The following is a 27,783-nucleotide window of genomic DNA, read 5'->3' as shown; positions in this document are numbered from 1 at the left end:
GGCTTAAAAAATCTGATTTTTGTCCTTGAATAGTATTGTGCTTCAATTTATACTTAGGAAACCACCCCCATCACACATACCTCAAGTTGCAATACTTTAAATATAGTTATTTTTAAGTGTATTAGCTCAGATATTTCTCAGGTATCCTTAAGTACATTTGAGAGGTTAACCTTGAATAATTCTGTCTCAGAAAGCTTTTCTTCTCAGCTGTTCATTCCTCCTTTGCTCTAGGATTTCATGACTTCTGACCTTTATGTGAGCAGTCTCTTCAGTAGTTCTTGAAGTGCTTAGAGTCAAACACATTCTGTTGTTAAATTTAAGCCTTTAATTCAAACTGTCTATGATCATTCTCTCATATTAAAATTGTCCCTATGTCTGTCTCTTCAGTTAGACCCCTCTCTCTGTAAGTCAGCGAGTAATCCTGTTTGCCTTTGAATCCCTCGTGCCCAGCCCTTTGTCTGAGGTAGGGGATTCATGAATGTCACGCTTTGGTTGGACATCATTTCTTCTTTGGATCATTGCATGGCTTCCTGACTGCTGGTTTCCTTGCTTTTTAATCTCCTGCTTGCCTGAGACAACCACTACATCCTTCTCAAATGCAGCATTCACTGGCTTTATCTAACTTTTGCTATAAACTCCTGGTTCCTCAGCACGGCGTAGAGGGCTGACCCTGGTCTGCCTTTTATCACTGCTTTAGCTCCATTCCCAGCGCCCCATTGCCACATATACCGCACCGCCCTGCATTTTATGGAAGGATCTTGAATCTGTGCCCTTACACATGCTTTCATCTCTGCATAAAATGTGCTTTTTCATTCCTACCTGTTTCTCCTGTTTAGTATCAACTGTTTTTCACAAATCTCAGCCCTAGGGTAATCTAACCTGTGAAACCTTGCCTTGGCCACCCTTATAGAGAGGTAGAGAATTCTGCTTTCTGCTCCCACTGCGCCACATTTCAATATACTTCATCCATCCATCCATCCAAATGGGATTCTGACATACATATTTTTCTGCAGTTGGCCTTTTCAACTCAGTGAGTCCATGGCAATTGATTTTTCCTTTGTTGTCTGTGAATTCTGTCATCAATAGTTAACCATAAATTCTACTTACACCTATTTTGCCAGCATAATTATGAATAGCACCCCACTTTGACTCTTTGAGGTCTCCCAGTTTGGACAATAAACTATCTGGCCACCCACCAGTCAAACACATTGAAGTGGAGGTCCATTACTCTTTATCCAGTGGAGCAACTGAAGAGGAAGAAATACTGAGGGTATGAGATTGCATTTGAAGTATTGAATCCTATTTCTCTCCAGCCAGCCAGAGAGGAATGCCCCAAATTGCACATTAGAAGAGTCACCTTTGATGCACCTTCAGAGTCTAAATGTTTCATTTTCCCAAAAGGACTGCTGATTCCTCCCAGGAGGACTTTTATAAGGAGCAGTTTATATTACAGAAATGAACCTTTCCTTCCCTTTCCTGTTGCTAACATTTAGATTTCAGTTCCAGCCAGATAGAAAACCCAAGAGCTTCTTGGATTCTTCTTCCATTGAGGCCCCACTGGAATGGGTCCTGGCTGTGGTATGCAGCCTGAATGGAAGCTAGCTGTCCTGGAGACGAAGGGGATTCAGAATAGCTTCAGGTTGCTTGGTGGGCGTGTTAAGAGCTTGGAATTTAGGTTCCAGTCCTTCTACTCTGCCAACTCCCTATAGGTATGACCTTGGTCAGAGAACTTTATCCTCTCCCATCATGTGAACTGGCGATGAGAGTAGTCTTGTATTTAGGAAGACTGAGATCATACGTGCAGAGCAGCCGGCACAGCTAGTGGAGCAATAGTGAGTGCATAGTAAATGTCAGCTTTATCGCTGTTGTGATGACGGCGATTATTGTCTTATGACAGGGACTCATTCAGAAGATGTTTATGAGGGTGTTGGGGGCAGAGGGAATAGGATCTGTCCTGTAGCTTTCTGACTGCAGTGTCCAGGTCTTCCAATGCCTGTCAGTGGTGCAATGCGTCATTACTTAGGTTTTTTTAGGGGAAGGTTGTTGGGTTAGGAGTTGATAGACCTGGGTGGAGTCTCTGCTCTGATAGTCCTCTTTGCAAACTTGAGTTAGTTACTTAACTTATCTCTTTGGCATTTATTTTCTTTATCTGTAAAATGGGGGTAGTATGATTGGCCTTTCTCTATCCTGCATGATGATATGGGTGGGTATAATGAGAAAATACATTTGATACGAATGTAGAGCCGTGATGAGCTCCGAGTGACCATATGTTCCTGTTTGCCTGGGAGGGCCCTGGATTATACCTGTTGTTAGGTGCATTAATAGCGCCCTCTTTAACTCTCAGGTGTCCCAGTTTGGGTGATAAATTATTTGGTCACCCTGTACTCATAACACCCATCCGTTGTATACTCTTAACCTGTTGCAGTAGGGAGGTTTTCTGGCCTTACTCTTCTAGCCTCAAATCCCTCCAAACCTCAAATAATCTAGCATTTCTTAGATGCTTTCTGGTAAGTTTTGTCAGTTCAATGTCAATCTTATCTCTCTGACTAGATTGATTAGTGATTAAGAATGTTTCTGTTTCTCCACTCCTGAAAATTTTTTTAGATTTGTCATGGTTTTAGCATTTTATACACTTTAATTGCCCATTTTGACCAATGTGTTCTAAGGAATTACATTCTAAGTACAAGAAGGCAGAGGTATCATAGAGAGGGTAGTGACTTTGTGGAAAAATACTAAAAAACAAAGAGAAATACAGTTTTTAGGCAGGTGTCCTGACGATTTTTTTTGGAGTACAAAGACTCTGTTGGTATTCCCAAGTGCAGCACAAATCTCTAAGTAATTGGGAGAACTACAGAAGCTTCAGGAGATCAAATTTCAAATGCTCCTTCCTGCCTCAGGAGAAATTTGTTTTAGAACAATATGATAAAAAAACTGGTGCATTTTCTTTTCCCCTTTTGACAGTGAAAATAATTGATTTGTTCATATTTCCTTTTTTTTTTTTTTTAACCTCTAGGAAACTAAGAGCCAAATTTGTGGCTCATTTGTTTGGAAAGCTGTAGCTTGGAAATTTCCTCTTGTCTTGACTTTTGGTCTTGTGTCATAATTTCCTTGGTCCTGGATTCTTATTTTTATTTTCAATATGTCTCTTTTATTAAATATATTCTTATAAACTGCCTTAGAATCTTGTGGATTAAGTCAGATTAAATAAGTAACACATATGAAGATAGTATGATAGTTTTGGCATTTTCATGGAACTGTTTGGAGTTGAAAAGGCAAAAAGCTTTTGTGGCAGAGACCTGTATTGCCTAAGAATATTAATGAGTATACACTGATGTACCATCCCATTGAAAAAAATCCCCTCCCCACAACAATAGGGCTAAATTAAACAAATTAGCTCACCATGTTGCCTGTTAAAGCTCTTGAACAAGAATCAATAAAACAGTGTGTCAGGCATTAACATGAAGATAAGGACTGAAACTTGGAAAATTCGATCTGGATTAGAACATCCATTTTCTTTTCTCTAACAGCTTCTCATGATTCTGTTTCTCCTTGTCTCTTCATTTTATCTTTTCCAGTAACTTCTCTGTTTTCTCAACTTCACCCTTCCTATCTACCTTTTCTTCCTGCTCTTATCTTCTCCTTCCCTTCCACCCTAAAACCTTTGTATTTGATTATCACCCAGTTTCTCTTCTGCATCATCTTCTCCCCTCTGTTAAATACTTCTTCACCCAACCTGGTTTCAACCACTTCTGCCTCCGGGACCCTCTCTTCCTAATCACCTCAGACCACGTGGTGTGCATGTGCCATTTTACTTGTCAACAGCTTCTTTGTGAAGCAGCCCTTGCTAACCAGCTGCCCTCGAATCAGGAAAAGAAATACACCATTAAATACCAAGCTGTGATTTGGAGAAAAAATAAAGTATCAAGTTTGATTGGAACGCCTTGCATTCCAGTAGTTTAATGGTGGGAGAAAGAAATAAAAACATGGCAATTGCTAGCATAATGTTAGCAGTGAGAGTTCCTGTGTGCTTTGTTCATTTAATCATTGTTTCATTCATTCGCCGCTTTGTTTTTCCGCCAGTGATGTTTCAGCAGCCTGGGCTTTTGATGAATAGAGCTTGGTGAAATCTATGACTTTGCCTAGGAGTTTAATACTGGCTTGATTTTGGAGCTGGAGAAAGGCCACCTCTAATTAAACAACTTCACCTATGCATAGAGGTTTGTCTCAGTCCATTCTGGCTGCTATAACAAAATACTGGAGACTGGGTAGCTTATAAACAACAGAAGTTTACTTCTTAGAGTTCTGGAGGCAGGGAGTCCAAGATCAGAGTGCCAGCATGGTCAGATGAGGGCCCTCTTCTGGGTCGCAGACTTCTTGTTGTAACCTCACAGTGCAGAAGGGGCTGGGGAGCTCTGGGGGATCTCTTATAAGAGCACTAATGTCATTCATCACTCTTGGCCTGATCGTTTCCCAAAGGCTCCATCTCCTGACAGTGTCACACTGGGTGTTAGGATTCCAACATATGAATTTTGGGGAGACACAAACATTCAGACTTAGCGAGGTTATGTTTACAAACACAGTGTACACTGAAGGTGTGTGTATATGCTTCTAAAGACTGTGGGCAAAAGCCTTTAATTTAGCAAACTTGGAATGAAATGCAGCAATTAGAATGATTTTTTGTTTATTTATTTTTAATTGAAGAATAGTTGATTTGCAATATTGTATTAGTTTTAGGTATACAGCATAATTATTCCATTATACATATATGTACTTTTTAATATCTTTCATTATAGGTATTGCAAGCTATTGAATATAGTTCCCTGTGCTATATATAGTAGGGCCTTGTTTTTTAATCTATTCTGTATATAGGAGTTTGTATCTGCTAAAAACAGACTCCCAATTTCTCTCCTTCCCCCCTTTCCCCTTTGGTAAACATGTTTGTTTTCTATGTCTGTGAGTCTCTTTCTATTTGGTAAATTAATTCATTTATGTCAATTTTTTAAGATTCCACATATTAAGTGATATCATATGGTATTTGTCTTTATCTGACTTACTTCACTTAGTGTGATGATCTCTAGGTCCATCCATGTTGCTGCAAATGACATTTCATTCCTTTTTATGGCTGAGTAGTGTTCCAGTGTGTGTGTGTGTGTGTGTGTGTGTGTGTGTGTATACACACAGCTGTTTATTCAGTCATCCACTGATGGATGCTTAGGTGGCTTCCATGTCTTGGCTGTTATAAATAGTGCTGCTGTGAACATTGAGAGGCAGGTGTCTTTTCAAATTCGAATTTTCTCTGGATATATGCCCAGGAGTAGAATTTGCTGGATCATATAGTAACTCTGTTTCTGTTTTTCTGAGGAATCTTTATACTGTTTTCTATAACGTCTCTACCATATTACATCCCTACCAACTGTGCAGGAGAGTTCCCTTTTCCCCACACCCTCTCCAGCAATTATTGTTTGTGGACTTTTTAATGCTGGCCATTCTGACTGGTGTGAGGTGATACCTCGTTGTAGTTTTGATTTGCACTTCTCTGATAATTAGTGATATTGAGCATCTTTTCATGTGCCTATTGGCCATCTGGGTGTCTTCATTGGAGAAATGTCTGTTTAGGTCTTCTGCCCATTTTTGGATGGGGTTATTTGTTTTTTTGTTATTGAGATACGAGCTGTTTGTATATTCTGAAAGTTAAGCTCTTGTCAGTCACATTGCTTGCAAGTATTTTCTCCCAGTCTGGAGGTTGTCTTTTTGTTTTGTTTATGGTTTTCTTTGCTGTACAAAAGCTTGTAAGTTTAATTAGGTGCCATGAATGTATGATTAAGAATATTCAAATAGCATTTTGCTCATAAAAGGAGTAAAAACATGAAGACTGGGAAGTATAGGAGCCATAGCCATCTGCTTCTGTGCTGGGGTCTTTGGGACCTTCTCCCAAATGCACTAATTAAAAAGAAACCATAATTAATTTAAAAATATCTGCACAGTAAAAGTTTTACTAATTGGAATAAATGGGAGAGAGGACTTGACTGAAAGCTTGAGCAGTGGAATGCATAAAAAGGAATAAAGAGTACTTGGAAATGGTAGCTCAGCAGAAAGACCACTGTCATGTTAAATTTAATAAAGATGCAGACCACTATGTTATCATTTTGAGAGGATCACCACCATAAGAATAAGGACCAAAAAAGTAGCCTTATATATGGCTTCTATATATGGCTTAATCTGGTTTTAGGTTTTGTGTTTAAGGATTTGATAAAAAATTATTCATGATTACAGTGTATAATGTTCTAACCTGAGCAGTGCTGACTTGACTTCACTTTACATTACTGTTACTGTTTAGAGATAAATGGACATTTTCAATGTGCCTGAAATGTTCTATCTGTTAAGGAGGTTAGTAGTATTCCTTTGTCATTATTCTTTTTCTTAATAGTTTCATTTTGACCAGCTGGTACAGTGTTAAAACACTTTTGAACGTGTCTTAAGTTCCAAGCTGGGCAATTCTGATTTAGGAGGATTTAGGCTAATGGGAATAGCAGGTAAGGGTCTTAATTATATTCCAATCCCTGGGGTAATTGTGGTATGAAGCTGAGTCTTCGTAGCTTTTTTGTAGTCGTCGCTCTCTGGTAGTAAAGGAACATGTGAGCATTTCACTAGCGTGTGTTACTGCACTTGAAGGTAGCTCCTTGTCTTCTCAGGGGCCCAGTGCCATAAAAGTAGGGGAATCCTTGCCTGTGAGGGCTGAGTACACACTCCTAACACATCTTACTTGCGTGCTCTTGTTGTACCTGAGGAACCGGTGGCTCTGGAAAATAGATTTATCATTCAGAGTCTGTAAGGGGTTTGGCACACTTTATAAATTCCACTTTTCTGCAGGTCTGAGAAAGGCCCAGAGAGGTTTATTATGCTTAAAAAGTGTTATTCTCTCTTTTAGAACCCAGCCTTTTCATTTTCTGATAGTTAGTCTTTGAGGATGCAATTAAGAAAGTATAAATGCACTTAGATAAAATGTACTACTTAGCTTCATAGAAACACCCTACACCCAGCCCCGTGTCCTGATATTTTCAGTTCAGAACTGGCATTAGGCGGTGGAAGCATCTGAGCTGGTCCCCTCTCCCATCATCCTTATTAATCTTGAAACATTTTCCACTATTTTACCAAAACAGACTCAATTTTAAAGGTGTTACTGAAAAGTATACTATGTTTTGAATCCGTGAACATTTCTCTCCTTTGTATGCATTTCCTCACTGCTTAGAGTAGAAGTTTATTGGAAAAGAAGTTTTGAGTATGTGCATTTGAGAGAGAAGGATAAAAGGAAAAAGAAAAACAAGTACCAGGATGAAAGGTAGGAGTATTTAGCCCCCTCTCCTTTTTCCTTTAAAGCTTCAAAAGGTAGTGCGAAATAGTCCTTGCCCATGTATTTGGAGATCTGGGTTTAAGACTTGGCTTTTGTCCTTCTCTTACTCTGTGGGTCCTGTCACTTCTCTGTGCCAACATTCATTTATTCATTCCCTGTTTATTGAGCATTTATTGTGTGTCAGACATTGCAGATACAATAGAGAATAAAACTGCATAGCCCTGCCTTCTTGGTGCTTATGTTAAGAAGAAAATGGTGACTAAGAATGGGGGCAGTGAGAAATTGGTGGGTGTGTAACTTTTTGAGTCTGAGCTGATAGAGCTGGTGATGGTTTAGATGTTGGAAGTGAGAAAAAGCGATGTCAAGACTGACCTCTGAATTTTTTGCTCGAACAGCGTGGTGAATAGTGGTGACATTTACTGAGATGTTGAACACAGGGGAGGAGGGAGGTGGTATGTAGTATTGTTGCAGGAATCAAGTGTTTTTTATATAGACTTCATTAAGTCCCAAGTAGAGAAGTTGAAGTAATTGGGTGTTTGAGATGGGAATTCTTAGATACTTGTTGACAATTTCCAAACTTATAAGTGCCACTTAAATCAACAACTGTGTGTGATTATTTTGGTAATGAGTGTGGATAGAGAAAAGGTGAAGATCAAGGTCTGAGTCCCAGGTCTCATCGACATTTGGACATTGGGAAATGGAGGAGGCTCCAGCCTCTGAAAATCAGGATGCTAGAACCTGGCCTCTCTTTCTTTCTCAGAATTGTTATAGGAATTGTGTAAGATACTACACTGAACACACACTGAAAATTATTTAGTGCTTAACTGCATGAATAAATACAGGAGTAGGGGAAGTTATTTAGGGGAATTGTTTTCCCACTTGATTTCTCTTATGAAAATCTGTGTGGGATTGGGTGAGGTGCGTGTGAATTTGGTATGTAGCAGAGGTTCCCAGTGTGCAGGTTATATAACGGGGTGGGGAGGAGGATGTGGGGGTGGGGAGTGTGTTTGAAAAGTTTTACAAGAGGCCTACCACATGATGTATGCTTTAAATATGCTTTTATTTCTGTTTTTATCAGTCCAAGAAAATATGCAGCAGAGGGATCATGGGCTATTACTGTAAACAGTGTTCTCATATTCAAAAAATTTAACACTGATAATTTGACATACATAGAGATGTATACATGCGTAGAAGTAATGTGTGTGTGCTAAATACGACTTGTTAGTTGGCGTTGTCTCTTTTTGTGAACAGGAATCTGCTTGAATTCCCAGATCTGAGTAAGCTGTTTGAACTTGCTATCATCTCAGTCTGCCCCTGTCTTTTCTGTCATCTTCCCTTCACTGGGAATGAGGCAGGGTTTCCTGAAAAGTGGGCTGTCTTCTGGGAAGAATCTCTGGCCAGCTGCCAGTGTGTCATATAACTTAGCCAATCACATAGTGAAAAGAGAAAATTTGCAAAAAGATTAGGAATGAAAACAGGAAAATCAAATGGGCTGAAAGGGAAAGAAGCAAGAAGGCAGAGGCTCATTTGGGATGGAGTTGGGGAAAGGCACCGCCATGGTGTCCCAGGTCACTGATTCTCCTTTCTCCTTGGGTTATTTTCTTTGCACCCAACTTGCTATACTCAGAATTACAAGGATTTCCCCAGGTATTTTGGTTACTGAATAATAGGGAAATGTAACTTTTCCCAGGCATTACCTTCCAGAGCACCTGCTTGAGGTGACATTGCAGAAATACTTCATTCTCTACCCCTCCTTTTTATGAGTACCTTTTTAGTCTGATCTGATTAAGCTGAAATTTTAGATTTTATTCCTATGCTTGTGTCTTTAATTTGAGGACATTGTGTATATGAGGCAGAGAAAAAGAATATGGATATAGGTGATTGAATGAATGGATGGATGAAGGATGAATGAATACCTTTTCTGAAGAATCTGGTATATTAGACTATCTGCCCAGGAATGAAGGCTTTCTGTGATTCATACTCTTAGATAAATTTACAGAATTTCAAACGTGAAAGAGAACACAGAGACCATCTGACTCAGACTTTTCCAAATATATATTCCATTAAAAACAAAGTCCCTAGGTTAAATAATTTTGCAGAAGTTGGAGTCTCACTACACTTAGTATCATATTAAAGGCTGAGTGCTCTTCAAACTGCTGGTTATCAGTGGGGAGAGGGAAGAGGGAAGAGGGGAGGGGCAATGTAGGGGTAGGGGAGTAAGAGGTACCAACTATCAGATGAAAAATAAGATACAAGAATGTATTGAACAACACAGAGAATATAGCCAATATTTTATAATAATTATAAATGGAGTGTAACCTTTAAACATTTTGAATCACTGTATTGTACACTTGTAACTTATATAATACTGTACAGCAACCATACTTCAATAAAAACATTATTTTTAAAAGGCTGAGCAGAACCAGTGGCGTGACCCATGGGCTTCTGGAACTAGTGAGCAGAGTTTACTCAGTGGGGGCGCTGACTTGATAGTGTGCCACGATCCAGGTGTGCAGCTCAGAAGTCAGTGGAACTGCACTGGTAGCTCTGAGGGCAGAGAACCCCGGGGACACCAGAGCAGCACACTGACATTCCCACAGCAAAAGCGGGGACAAGGGCAGAGTCAACAAAGAGTACTTAAAGCACTCCAACCCCACCTACTGCACACCGCAGCTCAGAGCCAAGCCTCCATTCCAGCAAAAGGGGAGTAGGCCCACCCCTGTCAGGGCTGTGACAGCCACAGAACAAAAAGGAGGCCCCACACAGCAACCAGGGCAGGCTCTGGTCAGCACAACACCAGCCACATGCCCAACCAAAGGGATAGCAGCCAGTGCACACAGAAGAAAGACGTGACAACCATCCATACTAAAAACAGCTTGTGACAAAATTATTAGGGGCGCACAGTCTACACAGGAACATATGCTCTTTAAAAAAAAAAAAATCCCATCAAGACCACAGTAGATAACTGATACTCCATAATCCATAGAGCCAGAGAGATATAAGTAAAATGAAGAAGCAGAGGAACTACTCCTAATTAAAAGAAGAGAAATCCCCTGAAAGAACGATCAATGAAATAGACCTTGATAATCTACTAGATCATGACTTCAAAGAGGGAGTGATCAAAGCACTGAAGGGGGAAAAAAAAAAGCACTGAAGAAACTAAGAGACTGAATAGAGACAGAGAAGACTTTAAAAAGGAAATTGAAACTATAAAGAGGAGCCGGTGAAAAACAGAAAACTCAGTGATTGAGATAAGAGCTGAGCTAAAGGCAGTCAAAAGTAGACTAGACAATGCAGAGGAACAAATAAGTGACTTAGAAGACAGAATAACAGAAGTCACCCAATCAGAACAACAGACAGAAAAGCGAATAAAAACCAATAAAAGCAATATAAGGGACCTATGGGATAATATAAAGTGTGCTAACCTACTCATAATAGGATCCCCAGCAAGAAGTACCCAAATAGACCTACACCAAGACACATTATAATTAAGATGGTCAAGGTTAAAGATAAAGAAATGATTCTAAAGGCAGCAAGAGAAAAACAAAGAGTTAGTTACAAGGGAACCCCCATAAGGCTTTCAGCATTTTTCTCTGCACAAACATTGCAGGCCAGAAGGGAGTGGCAAGACATATTCAAAATTCTGAATGAGAAAAAGCTGCAGCCTAGGATGCTTTATCCAGCAAGGCTATCCTTTAGAATAGAAGGAGAAAGAATTTCACAGACAAGCAAAAACTAAAAGAATTCAGCAATACTAAACCTATACTAAAAGAAATATTGAAAGGTCTACTCTAAATAGAAAAGAAGCAGGTTGCTAATAATTGGGAAAGTGATAACTACAATGAATTGCAACAGAATAAATATGAAGATGTAAAAGAGGACATCAAAATCATTAAAGGTGGGAGGGGGAGCAAGAAAATATAGATTTTTTTTTCTTTGTTCTTTTTAGGATGTGTTTGAGCTTATATGACTATCAGTTTAAAGCAAATAGATATAGTAATGGGTTAATATACTTGAAAAACAGGGTAACTACAAGTCAAAAGCATAAAACAGTGTCACAAAACCCAAAAAGAAACCAAGATAATACAAAAGAAAATTATCAAACAAGAAAAAGAAAGGAACAGAAACCTCATGGTCTTGGATTGGAAGAATCAATATTGTTAAAATGGCCATACTGCCCAAGGCAATCTCAGATTTAATACGATCCTTGTCAGATTACCCAGGACACTTTTCACAGAACTTGAACAAACAATCCTAAAATTTATATGGAATCACAGAAGACCCATAATTACCAAAACAATATTGAAGAAAAAGAACAAAGCTGGAGGAATAACCCTTCCAGACTTCAGACAATACTACAGAACTACAGTAATCAAAACAGCATGGTATTGGCATAAAAATAGACATATGGATCAATGGAACAGAATAGAGAGCCCAGAAATAAATCCACAGACCAGTGGTCAATGAATCTTTGACAAAGGAGGCTAGAATATACAATGGAGAAAAGACAGTCTCTTCAGCAAGTGGTGTTGGGAAAACTGAATAGCAGTATGTAAATCAATGATAGAACACTCCCTCACTCCATACACAAAAATAAACTCAGAGTGGCTTAAAGACTTAAACATAAGACAAGACATAAATCTCCTAGAAGAAAAACATATGCAAAACATTCTCTGACATAAATCTTAGCAGTGTTCTCCTATGGCAGTCTACCAGGCAATAGAAATAAGAGCAAAAATAAACAAATGGGACCTAATTAAACTTATAAGCTTTTTGCACAGCGAAAGAAACCATAAGCAAAACAAAACGACAGTTTATGAAATGGAAGAAAATATTTGCAAATGATGCGACTGACAAAGGCTTAATTTCCAGAGTATATAAACAGCTCATACAACTTAATAACAACACCAAAAGAAAACACAGCCCAATCCAAAAATGGGCAGAAGACATAAACAAGCAATTCTCCAATGAAGCCAAAAGGCACATGAAAAAATGCTCAGTATCACTAATTATCAGAGAAATGCAAATCAAAACTATAATGAGGCCAGTCAGGATGGCCATCATTCAAAAGTCCATGAATGATAAATGCTGGAGAGAATGTGGAGAAAAGGAAGTCTTCTTACACTTTTGGTGGGAATGTAGTTTGATGCAGCCATTATGGAAAATAGTATGAAGATTCCTCAAAAAAACTAAAACTAGTTACCATATGGTCCAGCAATCCCACTTGTGGTCATATACCCAGAGGGAACCCTAATTCAAAGAGATACACGCATTCCAGTGTTCATAGCAGCACTATTTACAATAGCCAAGACCTCGAAGTGACCTAAATGTCCATCAACAGATGACTGGATAAAGAAGTTGTGGTATATTTATATGCAATGGAATACTACTCAGCCATAAAAATGAATAAAATAATGCCATTGGCAGCAACATGGATGGACCTAGAGATCATCATTTTAAGTGCAGTAAGCCAGAAAGAGAAAAATACCATATGATATCACTCATATATGGAATCTTTAAATAAATTTAAAAAAAGGACACTATGAACTTATCTACAAAACAGAAACAGACTTATAGACATAGTAACCAGTCTTATGGTTACTAGGGAAGGGGGTGGGAAGGGATAAATTTGGGAGTTTGAGATTTACAAATATTAGCCTATATATAAAAAAGATTTTAAACAAATTTCTTCTGTATAGCACAGGGGACTATGTTCAATATTTTATAATAATCTTTAATGAAAAAGAATATGAAAATATATGTACATATATGCATGACTGGGACATTGTACTGGACACCAGAAATTGTCACATTGTAACTGACTGTACTTCAATTAAAAAAATAAATAAATAAAAAATTAAAAGGCTGAGCAGTCTTGTTAAAAATACTATTTACTAGTGTTTCCCTAATTTATTTCACTATGGACTTCCTTTTTTCCTTCTTTCTGTTTTCTGAGTTATATGTGTATAAAATAATTAACATTGCATAGAACACAAGGTTCCAGAAAACATGGTTTGGGAATGCTGATTTAATCTAACCCTTATATTCATTTTGAGCTTGCCACTTCTCTTGGTCTTTGTCCACATTTATAAATGAGTAGATTGAATGAATTAGTCACTAACGTTATTCTTGGCTATGACATTTTCTGATTCAGATTTATTAACGTAACTGCTGTTTAAAAAGTTATGTTTCTATATAAAAGAATCTTATCTTTCTTGTTTCTCATTATAACCATAGCACCTTGTACAGTGCTTGGCATGTTGTAGCATCTCAGTGTTACTGGGCATGTTAATTTCAGAGGACTGTGTTAAGTATGCCTTGAGGCTGTAGAGAAGAAAAGATCTTGTTCTTGCCCTCTGGGAACTTGTAGGCAAGTTGATGACTTTCCCAAGTGCATGGGATGTACCAGAGAGAGAACCCAAGTTAGAGTTTGATTGTGATAATCTGTACGGTGGTGATGTATTAGACATGATTTCTGACCCTGAGTCGGATGTGTGGACTAGAACACAAGTGGGTTGGGTCACCATAACTTTCATGAGCAAAGGTGTCATTTAGACTTATGGCCAAGGTAGCAGCCACATGATTCTTTTATCCCAGGCAAGGACTTTATGATATTACCAGCAACTGGTATTATTCCCATTTTATTTTTGAAATCTCGTAAATTTTATTCTTTTTTCTTTTCTCACATTTTTGTCTTTTAATGCATTCCTACTATATCATTTATGTTACGCCTAGTTTCAATCAGGTCAACATAGATTATTCATTCATTCACTCATATTTAGATGTAATTGACATATGACATTATTAAATTTTAGGTGTACAACATAATTTGATATGTTTATACTATAAAATGATTACCACAGTAAATTTAGTCAATGTCTATCACCACAGTTATATTTTTTCTTATAATGAGGACTTTGAAGATTTATTCTTTTAGTAACTTACAAATATACAATATAGTATTGTTAACTATAGTCACCATGCTATACATTATATCCCTAGGACTTATTTATCTTGTAACTGTGGAAGTTTGTCTCTTTTGACCCCTTTCACCTTTCGCCCACCCCTCTACCCCCAACCTCTGTCAGCCACCAATCTGTTCTCTGTATCTGTGGGTTCAGTTTTGGTATTTTTTTTAAGATTCCACATGTAAATGAGATCATACAGCATATGTCTTGCTCTGACTTATTTCACTTAGCATAATGCCTTCAAGGTCTATCCATGTTGTCACAAATGGCAGAATTTCTGTCTTTTTATGGCTGAATAATATTCCATCGTGTGTGTGTGTGTGTGTATTTTCTTTACCATTCATTCTTTGGTAGACACTTAGGTTGACTCCATGTCTTGGCTATTGTAAATAGTTCTGTAATAAACATAGGGGGGTGCAGATATGTTTTCAAGTGAGTGTTTTCATTTCCTTCAGATAAATTCCTGAATCATGTAGTAGTTCTATTTTAATTTTTTTGAGGAATTGCCATACTGTTTTCCATAGTGGCTGCACCAATTTACATTCCCACCAACTGTGCACAAGGGTTCCCTTTTCTCCACATCTTTGTCAACACTTATTGTTTGTTTGTTTTTTTTTTGTTGTTTTTTTGTTTTTTTTTGATAACAGCCATTCTAACAGATGTAAAGTGATATCTCATTGTGGGTTTTATTTGCATTTGTCTGGTGATTAGTGATGTTGAATGCCTTTTTACGTACCTTTTGGCCATCTATGTCTTCTTTGGAAATCTGTTTAGATCCTCTGCCCATTTTCAATTGGATTGTGAGTTTGTTTTTTTGTTTTGGGTTTTTTTTTTTTTTTTTTTTTTTTTGCTGTTGAGTCATGAGTTCTTTATAAATTTTGAATATTAACCCCTTCTCAAAGATATGATTAAAAATATTTTCTCCCATAAGTAGTTGTCCTTTTTGTTCTGTTGGTAGTCTCCTTTGCTGTGCGGAAGTATTTTAGTTCAGTGTAGTCCCTCGTGTTTATTTTTGCTTTGTGGCCTTTGCTTTTGTTGTCAAATCAAAAAAAAATCATCACCAAGACTGATGTCAAGGAGCTTACTGTCTGTTTTCTTCTAGGAGTTTTATGGTTTCGGGTCTTACATTTAAGTCTTTAATCCATTTTGAGTTGTTTTTTGTGTACAGTGTAGTAGTCCAGTTTCCTTTGCATGTGGCTGTGCAGTTTGAAGCCCATTTTATAAATGAATTGAGGCTCAGAGACTTGGGAACATGTCTACGTGGTCATATCTCCTGAATGAAAAGCCAGAATTAGCACTCTGGTGGGTGACTTTAAACTTTGAGCACTTAACCACTAGGCTTTCCATCCTCCCCTCAGTCCTTGTATCTTTAGTTATTCCATTCATATTAGAAGCTCACCTTAAAGAGGTTCAGAGACAGTACACATTTCCAGAGGATTAAGAAAAAGGGGCTGGCTTCTTGGAAAGAAGCTTCCACACAACACTTCGTATAATTTATATCCAGTTGGCCCGAATTTACTCACAAGGCTCCACCTTGCTGTAAGGGAGGCTGGTAGTTGTGGTCTTTATTGTGTGCATCCATACGTGCAGTTAAAAATTACTGTTGAAGAAGAGGAGGAAGGATAATGGCACACAACTAACAGTCCCTGCCACCCCCTCTTAAATGGGAGGTCTGTTGTCCGTCCATTCCCATCTTCTTCCAACCATTTGTTAGTAGATCATCCTTTTCCCCTCTGTACCTTCACCTTTGCCCTTCTGATTCTTTTCTTCCCATCATCACTTAAACGTTTCAAGTCTCTCTTGACATGATATAACGTAACACAACAAAGGAAAGAAATCTGTAAGTAAAAGCATTGTGTATCCCCAGTGTTCATGCTATATCCCTAGATCCTGGTACAATAACTATTTTCCATAACTGTTGAGAGAGCAGGTGAGTGAGTGAGGGGTTGAAGCCTTGTACTTGAGCTTTTGTCGGCCGGCTGGGATTTATCTCCGAGAGGGAGCTGCTGCTCAGGTTTACCTGTGGCAAAAATAGTTGGACTGATCTTACTGCTGAGAATACCAAAGAGAGTAACATATACTGACGGTTCTGGTTCTACCGCTTACTAGCTACACTGACATTTGGCAGATAATGGCACCTTTCTGAGCCCCAGTTTCCTCATTAGAGGAAATGAAGACTCCACTGACCTCACAAGGTTGTTACATGATTCAATGGGGAAAACTATGATAAAGATTTAACTCCTTGATAATACTATTTCCACTTTCTATGTTGCTTTTTAAGATCAAGGAGTATTTTTGCTCCTACTATTTTATTTCTCTAAAGTGATTTTTAAAATTTAAATGCCTTCATACCATGGAATATTTTTCAGCCATAAGAAGGAATGAAATACTCATGCATGCTACAGCATGGATGAACTTTGAAAACATTAAGGTGTTAGGTACAATAAGCCAGACACAAAAGGCCACGTATAATGTATGATTTCATTTATATGAAATGTCCAGAATAGGCAAACAGATTAATGACTTCCAGGGGTGTAGTATAGGAGAATGAAGAGTGACTACTATTGGGCACAGGGTTTCTTTTTGAGGTGATGAAAATGTTCCGAAATTAGACAGTGGAAATGGTTGTACAACTTTACCAATAGACTAAAAGCCACTGAATTGTACACTTTAAAAAATTAACTAAAAAATTTTAAATGCCTTCACAGACAATATTATAGTAAATCAGAGAATATTTTAAACCTGTGTCTATAAATTTTGTTCCCAATTTATCATTGATTCTTCTGTAACAACAATCAACATTTGGTCCATACTCACCATGAACTTGAATTTTTTTTCACTTCCTGGCCCAATTGAATTGGTTGATACATCAGCTTAGACTGTCATTTCACCTAGGCAACTCCCAACACACTGAGAAATCTCAGGTGGGGGAAGATACTGAAAAATATAAGGTTACAAAGTTTTGCACAATTCAGTAAGGCCTCTAACTACACATTTAATATAAAGTTTCTCAATCTCTTAATTGCAAACTAGTATCTAGTATTCACATGGGTTAGGTGGGTACTTCTAGAGAGATGTGGGGATGGTCAGGGAAGGCACCCTGGAAAAGGAGATGTTTAAGCATCTGTTCCTTCCACGAGCATTGATTGAATATCTGCTGTACCCTAGGCACTGTTGTTGGGTGCTCCCTGTAGCCAGATAATAGCTACGGTTCCTGTCCTCGTGGGGCTCAAAGACAGTGGAGAAGACACAGTTCTACAGGCAGTCACAGAGCAGGATTGTAAGTGCTGCTGTGAAGGTATGCACAGGCTGCTCCTGATGTCCCAACTTGGCAGGTCGCTCAAATCAGGGAAGCCTGGGTGACAGATACGATTTCTGAGCTGTGAACTGAAGAATGAGTGGGAATGACAAAGGCTTGGAGGACAAGGGTCTCCTGGATTCCAGGAATTGCAGATAATACATTGGAGTTTAGGGTAGAAATAGTGATAAGCCATGGGAGGTGAGATCACAAGTAGCTTTTGAAGGCCATCTTTTCTGAGAAAGTAGAAAATAAAGGATTTTAAGAGAAAGCATAAGACTTTCAGATTTGCAGTTTAAAGATAGGCTGCACTATGGAGACTGGAATAGAGGCAGATGAGAAGAAAGACAGCAACTTTTCAGGAGACAGTTGCACTAATTTGAGAGAGAAATCATGGGATGATGGAGAGAAGTAGATGGAGACAAAGGAGTTAGAATGATTGGGGCTTATTCACCAGTTGGGGGCGTGAGCAGTGACTCCCAGGACCACTGTCCACTGCGCCATCACCTCTTCCATCTCTGTCTGACCCTAGTCTGCCTCCTCCGTCTTGTTTCCTGCTTCGCTTCCTGAATATGCTCAAGTCACCTTACTAGGTAGGCTTGCTGCTTTTCTCCCTGCTGCCTTTGATCACACCTTTATCTTCACCTGGAATGGAAGTCACCTCTCCTCTTTACCTGTCCAAATCTCTGACTTACGAAGCCTTTGGAATCATTCTGTGTGCCAGTGATGTCTTTCTCCTTTGAAGTCACAGCATTTCCAATACCTCTGTCACTTACTAATAAATAATTATATTTTGCCTTGTCACATCTCTTAATTGCTTTGGGTTGTTAGTAACTCTTGAACTGTTTTAAAATTACAGCAAACAGAGAGATGTATTGATATGATAGCTTAACTAGTGGACTAGGAGTCAGCTCTCCTGAACCCCCGGTCCCAGCCCTAAAGAACTTATAGTTTGAAGATGACAGTAATTTATACTTTTAACTAATCAGGATTGTATCGACAAAGACAAGTATACCACCTTTACTGATTAGATAGGTAGAAAACTGACATCCTGTTATTTTGACTGTTAGTGGAATTTGACCTTTTCACCATGATCATTTGTCATTTTTTTCTTCAGTTGTTTCTGTTTCCTTTGCCTCCTGATGACTTAGATTTGAGTCCCAGTTAATAAATACATATGACCTTTCACAAGTCACTTAGTATCTCTAAGCCTTAGTTTGCTTATGATTAAAATAAGAGGAATGATAATTAAAATTATTGTGATTTAAAATTGTAGAATAGATAAACAAGATTATATTGTAAAGCACAGGGAAATATACACAAGATCTTATGGTGAATATATATGTTCATGTATAACTGAAAAATTGTGCTCTACACTGAATTTGACACAACATTGTAAAATGATTATAAATCAACAAAAAATGTTAAAAAAATTATTGTGAGGATTACTGGAGATCATGTATTGAACGTGCTTTGTAAGCTGTAAAAAGTATAGGATAGTATTTGTTGATTTTGTGTTCATTGATTTTGCATTGATCTTGATTAGTTAATGGATATGAACAATTAAACCAACTCTGCTTTCTTGCATTCATTTGAATAGAGGCTAAAAAGGCAGAGGCTATTTCATTAATGTGTATTTTGGTGCAGTGTGGGATCCGTGAGATGTGACATCTGAGGACCTGGTTTGTGCTGTGCTTCTGGTGCTTGTTAGCTCTGTGTACAGGTGTAATGCACCGAACAAACAATTCTTTTGGCCAAGACAGAGATGTTCAGGGAACACCTGGCTGGAGACACGTCGGAGAACTCCATGGCTGATAAAACATTCATGTAAGCGCATGGAGACTGTTTAAATGGATGATAGTACAAGGGAACTTGTTGATGCAAATTCCACTAACTGGATTCCCCCTCTCCCCCTAGTTCCCCTCCTCATAGTTGTGTGAAATGAAAATCGGTCCAAATCACGATCCTAAGGTCCGAGGTCTACTACGGCCTTCTGAATCATCAAAGGCAGATGCATTTCCATTCAACATGACTTTTGTGAATTCTGCCATATTTAGATCCCTGGAAACATGCGTACCTTGTGTCTATCAATTATCCAGAACATTGAATCTAGATAAAAGGGAAACAGGCTGCATAAACAACTCTACTGAGTAATAGATGACCTCCTGACCTCCTATTTTTGTCTCTGTGTCCTGTTTTCCCAAGGACGAAATGTTACAAAAATAATTCAGAGTGACTCCCTAGGTATCCCTGTGAACTCCCCGCTGAGACTGCACTGCAGGGGACGATGAATCAACAGCCAGTGTTCATCCCCCAGTGCTGTTTGTGAATGTCCTGGCGGGGCTGGCTCTTCAGCCAGGAGGCCAAAGCTTTGGGAAAGTTTTTTCTGACTCATTCACAGTGTAGTTCGCAGAAGAAAACCTCTAGCTTCTCATTTTATTTTTTTTAAAGAAAAAAAAACTTCTTTGTGGGAGTCCTGTGTGTACAGTAAGGTGGGTTAGAGTATGGGTCCCCCACATGAGTATTCAAATTAGCACCTACCAGTAGCAACATTTGGGACCCTGCTCAGTTACCTTTTATTGTCCTGGGATGTTCACACTGGGTAGGGGAAGGGGATGGGGAAATCTTAGTGTACGGTGCCTGTGTATCCATCAAGGACTAGTTGATCCATTTAAAATGTGTTAAAGAAGAGTATTATTTTTCACAGTTGAATTTCAAGTGCTCCCATGCCGTTCCCATCATCTCCTTGTGCCTGAGTTCCCCCACCCCCACGTAGCACACATATTCATGTGCAGGGGGACTTCCTTGTTTCTGAGGAATTCATGTAGGTCTGGGAATTTAAGTTCTCCTCTAGGGTTGTCTCCTCAAAGGAAAATCCATACTTCTTGTTTAGGCGTTTGTGGTCCACTGTAAACTGACCTTAGCTTTTTCCCTTTCCTCATTTCTTCCTGTTCCCACGAACCTTTTGTTCAATCTCCAAAGGGTTTTACACCCCACTTTTCCTTCTTTTGTTGCTTCCTCACATCTCCATTATTTGCAGTGTTCTCTTCAGTCAGCTGCTGTTGTCTTCCTGTTTGTGTATCTTCCTTGTTCCTAAAGGTTCAGTGCAAATCCCACCTGCTCCATACAGGTCGTGCTGTTGTATTGCCTCCTATGGGCCTGGTGTTCTGTTAGACCTGCATAGTTTTTTTTCTCTCAGTTTAGAACAATCCTGTAAAATAATTATTATTATCCTTATTTGCTCAAGAGAAAGCAGTCTCAGAAAGGCAATCTCTTTGACCAGAATGTTTAACTCTGCCATGCTGGCTTTCTCTGAATTTTTCTGGACTGGATGAACCTCAGCTCCAACCTCACACCTTCTCTTTTGCCTTGCTGGGGCGTGTCTTGCGTTTGGTAATCAGTCGTGGATTATCATCATACTGGGTCGCTCATTCCTCCTTGATGATGTATCTTTCCTTGCATTCTTTTATGTTCCTACCAAGCTGTGCTTCACAGGCTTGTCATAGAGAGTTTCTGTTTGTTTTACTTAATGGGTGATTTCCAGGAGCAAATGAGTTATTCCTTCTAGTTGTTGTTACGCTTATGTTTCCGTTAGTCTAATTAGTCATTAACGCTCTACCGCAGTATTGACCTCCAAGCGGTCTTAGCACATTATCCTCCCCTTCTCTCTTTCTGCACTATTATTCCCTTGAAAGGAGAGGCAGAAGAAGCTCCATGGCTGGAGTCTATGTTGTTCTCCCTTCCCCCAGAAATACCAACAGGAAAATTAAACGGAATGAATGAAGACCAAGCACTGCCACCACATATTTTGGTGCAGTGCGGTGGATGCCAGTTTGGTTATATTTAAGTGTTCATTAGACAAGGGTTATTCTTGCTTGGGACTTTGCCTCAGAAGTACCCAAAAGTGTCTTATTGAAGTTCTGCCTTGTGTGCAGAGTATAAAGTGAGCTTTCATCTTGAGAAGGAATACCTGTGTTTGATCACCTTTTTCAGCTCATTGGTAGAAAAATATGAAGTTGCTACAGAAGACTCTTAGCCAAATTCATGATACATACCGTCTACCAACTAGACCTCTAAAACTTGAGAAGCTTCCCCTTCCCCAGAAATACCCATTGCTGGTCATATGCTGAGTTCTTCCATTCACAAAGGTTATTTCCATGAAATACATTGAAAAATGTTCACAGATACGAAGTAAACAGAACAGATTTTGAATTCTTTAGTTTCCTGCAAAGCTGGAGAGGTGATCGTAAGGTTAGTGACTGGGGACTGTGGGAATAAATCATGGGTAATTATTGGCAGAATTTAAAACATGAATATTCCATGCTTTGCAGATATCGTTTTTATGTTTTCCTGATCTCTGGCACCATTATATGGATTTAGGAGGTAACCAACTGAAGAGCTTTCTTGGAGAAAAACTGGTTTGTGAAATGAAGACTGTGGGTGTGGCGGTGTACAATGGGTCTCAGTGCAGCTGACAGTCAGAGGAATTCCCGATGAAATACATTTCACTGTTTCATGTTCAGCTGGGGAAGATATATGCATTGAATATGAACAGTGAATACAGAGTAAATTTTATTTTGGTAATCTGTTTGTGTCCTTTAAACCAGTTGTTCTCAAACTGTGGTTTATTATTCATTAGTGGACTGTGAAGTTGTTTAGCATTTAAAAATCTGTTATAAAAAATAGAAGAAAATAGTACAGAATAGAAAATATCAGAATGAATTGTGCATAGTAAGGATATCTTTGTGAAACTCATTTTTTGTTATATACATACTATAAAATGTATTTCTTACTGTGGGTCATGGTCAAAAAGGTTTGAAAAGCTGTTGCAAAGCATAGCTGTCAGCACAGGTTCCTGGAATGTCAGATCGTGGTGTAGAACCATTACTGGCCTCTGGGCTGGTGCTGGAGACAACTGGGACAGGCAGGGAGGAGAGTGAGAGGAGGCTTCCTGCTCTGCAGGAGCAGTGTTGACCTGGTGATCAAGTCTGCTGCCTAGGTGAAGACCGAGTGGGTTACTCTGCAAATACAGATCTCTGCAGAGCTCTGCCTGCAGTGCAGCCTTGGAGACTATTGGCAGGCTGTTCCAAATCTAAGCATAAAAACTGATTACAATTTCTTGGTTGAGGAGAGGTGTAGGGAACCATGTAGGGAAATTTTTCTTGAGATTTCCTCTTATTTTTCTTCCCCAGCCTCTCTTATCTTGAGACAGTAGATGAGATCCTTTGAAGGTTAGACTGGAGTGGACATTGCCATTTGGCAGCAGTTAACATGCATTGGCATTGCCTAGCATGCGCCTTCATTTCTGGAATGACCTTCATTTGTTGCTATGGAAGCTGAAGGAGATACAGACGTGTGACTGGGGGGGAAATAGGTTTCAGCTTTTTGGATTCCTCTGTTCCAAGACATTGAGTCTGGAGGGAATGATGCAAATAAGTAGGGGCAGCTTGAGATCTTTTTGTGGAAGCAGCAGAGCCAGGAATCCAGTTGTGATGGCTGGTTGACCAGTGGTGGCCATGGGAAAATGATGTCCTTATCAGACTGTTCCTGTGTCCTTATATCTTTCCCTTAATTCATTTTCATCCTAAGGTAAACAGAGCTGTTTCTGTTGTTTGCCTCCAAGAATCCTGAGTGGTTAAAGAATTACAGGAAACATGTTAGATGGGTTTCTGCCTCCAAAGAGCTTAGTACATAACAGAGAGGGAGTAGGTGAATATACGATAGACATACAAAAAAATTAGTAAAAGTTGACAAGGGATGGGGAGGACTCAGGGTTGTTTCCTGCACTTTCCCTGAAGTTTTATAGTTACCTTCAAGCTTTGTCAAATGACATAGCAGCAAGAGGTTCTATGTCTTTGCATGATGATATTTTGAAAATACAAATTAATGAAGAATTAGTTGTGTTGGGGTGCAGCATAATATGGTTTCAAACATTTGTAAGATAGCGTTTCTTTGCTTTGTGACTTTTGGGTTTTGTTTTGTTTAAATCTAACTTTTTGAAAGCTTTGAGTATACTCAACAGAAAACTGATGAACTAGTGAACTGTGAGCTTTTTGAGTGTGAACCAGTCACAACTTATTTTAGAGTAAGAGATTTGAGAAATCTTGATTCTTCACAACAGCCCTGTAAAGTAGATACTGTATTAATTCCAGAGGAAACAGAAACTAGTAGAGGTTGAAAAATTTGTCTAAGGTCGCACAGACACTAGAGCTGTGATCCGATCCAGGTAGGGTGACTCCAGACCAAGGCTTCTAACTGCTTCTGTTCTGTAAGGAACCTTAGGGGTCATCTCATACATTTTTTTTATTACACAGGGTTTGAGCTCAGAGAGATTTAGAGGCCTGATTAAGACCTGGCAGGTCCTGACAGAACCCAGGTCTCTTCCTGATTGGCAGCTTCTCTTACTGCCTACGGGCAGAAACTGGGACCCATGCGCATGCACAGTGTCCTTGGTCCACCCTCCCCACCTGCCATGCAGTCTGCTGCTTTCCTGCCTGACCATCTTGGTCTGCATGGTCCTCCCAGCACTTCCATCCTTGTGATTTTCCTTCCTCCCACCCATTTCCAGAACAGCTGCACCCTTCCTTTTGTTTTCAGTCTTCTCTATTTCTTGAGGCTGGGCATCGAGTCCACTCTCCCTGATCACTTCATAGTCCTTTCTTGACTCCTGTGGTTCCTGATGCCTGTCTTGCAGCAGCTCCTCCACGTTCGCTTTCCTGAGGTTCCTGCGTAAATGTGTATCTTGCCAGCTGTTAGTAGGCTGTAAGATTGTGGCAGGCTCAGATTTCAAGCGTGGTACCTCTTTAGGTTCACCCAGAGCCCCACGCCTTGCCCAAGGAGGTGTGGTGCATTGAAAGGGCATTGAAGCTGGATGCTAAGAAATGTGTCTGAGCCCAGTCTTGCCACTTACTGGCCACCTGAGCGTGGGAATGTCTGAAGCTGAATCTTCTCATCTGTGAAGGGCGGGTGAGAGACTTGAATGTGGTTACAGATGTGAAAGCCCTTTTTTAAAGCTACAAAACACCATATAAATGCAAGGTTTTATTGTGATGGCACAAGTGCTTAGCAAGTATTTTAGTAATGAATGATTGGAAAGCACGAAAGATGAAGACAGGTCATTCTCTCCACCTTCCATGGTTGGAGTATCCACTTCCGCCACCTTATTTCGACCCCTATATTTGGGCTCTTTAATGAAGTTATAGATGTATTAGTGGAAAAGAAGCAAAGGTTGGGAAAGGGATAGCAACGCATCCTGATGCAGTGTGGCTTCTAGGTAAACACTTACTGACTTTAATTAAGCAAAACACTGTACTTACTTTGACCCGAAGCAGCCCCTCGGGGAGAGCAGGCTCGCTGGGAGCAGTGCACAGAGCCCCAGACCTCCGCGTTGGCATTGATTGTTGGATCACCCCTAGAAGTTTATTGTAAATGAAGCAGCACTTACGGTTCTGGAGTATTCCTGGAATTGCTGCTATAGTTAGAAGTGAGTTATTCCACGTGGCAGGAGTGGCATATAGAAAAGCCATATTTCTAACATGCTGACAGGAAAAAATAGCAGATTTTGTATTTATGTCATCTTTTTGGCTGGAATCCATCAGCTTTGCATAGCATCTTGTGATGCCTTCATCAGAACAGTTACCCGGGTTTCGGCAAAGCCCGGGGCACTGGGAACAACAGACACAGTCACTTCCAAGGCTCTGGTGGGTGCAAAGCCCCGGGCGATGGGACTGAGAGGGAAGCAGAGATGCTTTCTTTCCCTGGTGTGTGTGTTAGGCCTAAAGGGATTTCTGTGCCCACCAGGGTGGGCCTGCGCCAGGACCACCAGAACTTCCTTCCTACACCTTCCACCCCTACCCTAGTGGTGCCAGAACACAGCGTAAGTTGTGGGCTGCAATGCAGGCAGGGTGGGGGGCACTTGAATGAATTTTTGGATGACAGTTCTTTCAATGTCTAGAGGGAAGGGCCTGGAAAGAGATCAGTCGTCCCAGGTGGATGATAGACTATGGAATGCTAAGAAGCCAGAGAAGACAGTGTTGTTGATGATGGGGGGCACTTTAAAGCCATTTTTATCACCCTGTGGAAAGAGCCAGGTCCTTGAAATCAGGAGTCACGTGTTTGAATTCTGGCACTCCCACTCACTGGCCTAAAACCTCTCCTGCCCTTCTATGAAAATTAAGTGCGAACCTGAGCTCCATGCATGAGATGTTGCAGATGCTCGTTTATATTAGAATTTCCTCTCCTTGACTGGAACTGCATTCCTTCAAGCTGTAATCAGTTTAACAGAAATTTACGGCCAAACTAGGAATGCTTACTGCCTGCTGCTCAGTGTTAGGCACTTGATATACATTAACTCATTTAACTCTTAACAACTCTTAAGAGATAAATGCTATATTTATCCACCCCGCCCCCTTGCCCCCTTCTCCCACCCCACCCCCCCGGGGCTGAGAATGTTGAGGTTTAGGAATATTAAGTAACTTGCCTAAGATTACAGTAGCTAGTTGGTCGGAAGGAAGGATTCAAACCCAGGTCAGGATAACTCCAGCTCACACTCCTGACTGCTCTCCTGTTTCATCTGAAGTTTAAGAAACGGAACTTTGATTTATGACCAGGCTTCTGCTCAGAATCCAAATTCTTTGTTCTAAGTAATTTGACAGCGCACTTCAGTCCTCTGCCACAAAGCCTACATTGCTTTAGCACTAACATCTTTTACATCAACAGCCTCATTTGAAAAAGGCATTGTAGGAGCTTAAGGAAGACTTTTCAAAAGATCTCTTTGATCCTTAGGGCAGGATGTTTCCTCTCAGGTTAATGGATGGGCTCAGATTAAAATGATTTGCTCAAGGTCCACTTGCTGGTCATGTATAGAGGCAGTAAAACCCACAGCCTGGATTACAGTGATATTTCCTTTGGGCAATGTCGCTTGCTCTGTTACCTTCATCTTTCATAACCATTTAACTGTTTATTGATCACCTAGTATGGTAAAGCACTGAGCAGAGACGACAGAAGCCCCTGCCCTCTTGGGGTACATATTGTTGCATGAAGCTTCCTCACCAGTCTTAGACTGGTGCCTGCTGAGGTAGTTTTAAGGTTTAAGATCATCAGTCTTAAAATTTCTTAAGGCATTGATTTCAGGACATTTTCTAAATAACATATTTTCCTTTTCATTTTGTCTGGGTTCATACCTTAATTCATCACCATCTTTGTTTATATTTTCTCCTTTAGAAAGCAAAAACTTTATTTCCTTTAAGACATCCATAAATGTAATGTTTTCTTGAGTAAATACCCGAAGCATTTTATTTTGATTCTAGTCATTGATTTTAACCATCATCCAGTCTATTTTTTTTTTATAACCATGCAGATCTGGCAGTGGCCTTTGGCCAAAAGCAGTCGTATTCTGATCATCATATTTGTGAATATTAATATGGTCTATCTTTAGTAGATCACTATTCAAATTTAAAATTTATGTTCTTCCCTTATGTAGGTACCCGTGTTTCAAAAGATGTTCTTGAAAATTTAAGAGGCTTTCAGTATCTTTGGACATAGATTTCTGGAATTTTGCATCTTAGGAAATAGTTGTGCTGTCCCATCTTTTGCAGTTAGTCCTGTTTAAACTCACAAAATTGTGTTTTGTTTCTCTTATTTTTCCCTCATTCAGAAAGTATCAGATATACATGCCTCTTGCATAAGATTTTTATAAACTAAAAAATTCAAGAATCTACAAAATTTCCCTGATTGTTTAAAATGTAAAGTAGCATCTGCAATATTGAGCCACTAAAATAATCCTTTATTACTGAAAGAAAGGCATTTTCTTTCAAGTCCTTGAAAATTTATGAGTAGAGTGAAAAAATTCACTATCATCGAAAAGCTTTTGATTACTTTTATTTTCCCCATTTTCTGAGCTTCTGTGTGTTCATTTGAGTTAAGACTGGAACCCAGTAAATCATGTTATTTTTAAAGGGTAGTGTGATTCCTACTGGTCAGTTTTTCTAACATTAAAAATTTTCTTGTTGTTATCTTGAGCAAAAACTTGAATTGATTTCTCAGAACTATCCAAAGTATCTACAAGTTGGTCTTACTCTTTTCCTACTTGTTCTAAAAATAAGTAGCTAGAGCATATTCAGTTTATTTAGAAGGAAACGTTATTTGAATGAAGCCGTTGCACAAAC

The 27,783-nt window shown here is 39.4% G+C and overlaps 1 protein-coding gene and 1 long non-coding RNA gene across 3 annotated transcripts in view; one reads left to right on the top strand and one right to left on the bottom strand.

The window, feature by feature from the left end:
- JAK1 (Janus kinase 1) overlaps positions 1 to 27,783 on the top strand; it is a 211,019-nt gene that overhangs the window by 132,132 nt on the left and 51,104 nt on the right. The window lies entirely within an intron of this gene.
- Positions 1,407 to 22,773, bottom strand: LOC116668055. Its single transcript, XR_004325123.1, has 3 exons — positions 22,762 to 22,773; positions 21,673 to 21,675; positions 1,407 to 1,663 (listed from the first exon to the last, which is right to left on the bottom strand). It is a non-coding gene; the product is annotated as an uncharacterized LOC116668055 (long non-coding RNA).

Source organism: Camelus ferus, chromosome 13, assembly GCF_009834535.1.
Source record: "Camelus ferus isolate YT-003-E chromosome 13, BCGSAC_Cfer_1.0, whole genome shotgun sequence".
Taxonomy (NCBI): Eukaryota; Metazoa; Chordata; class Mammalia; order Artiodactyla; family Camelidae; genus Camelus; species Camelus ferus.
Note: the sequence above shows the minus strand (reverse complement) of the source record. Positions and strands in the feature narration are given on the sequence as shown.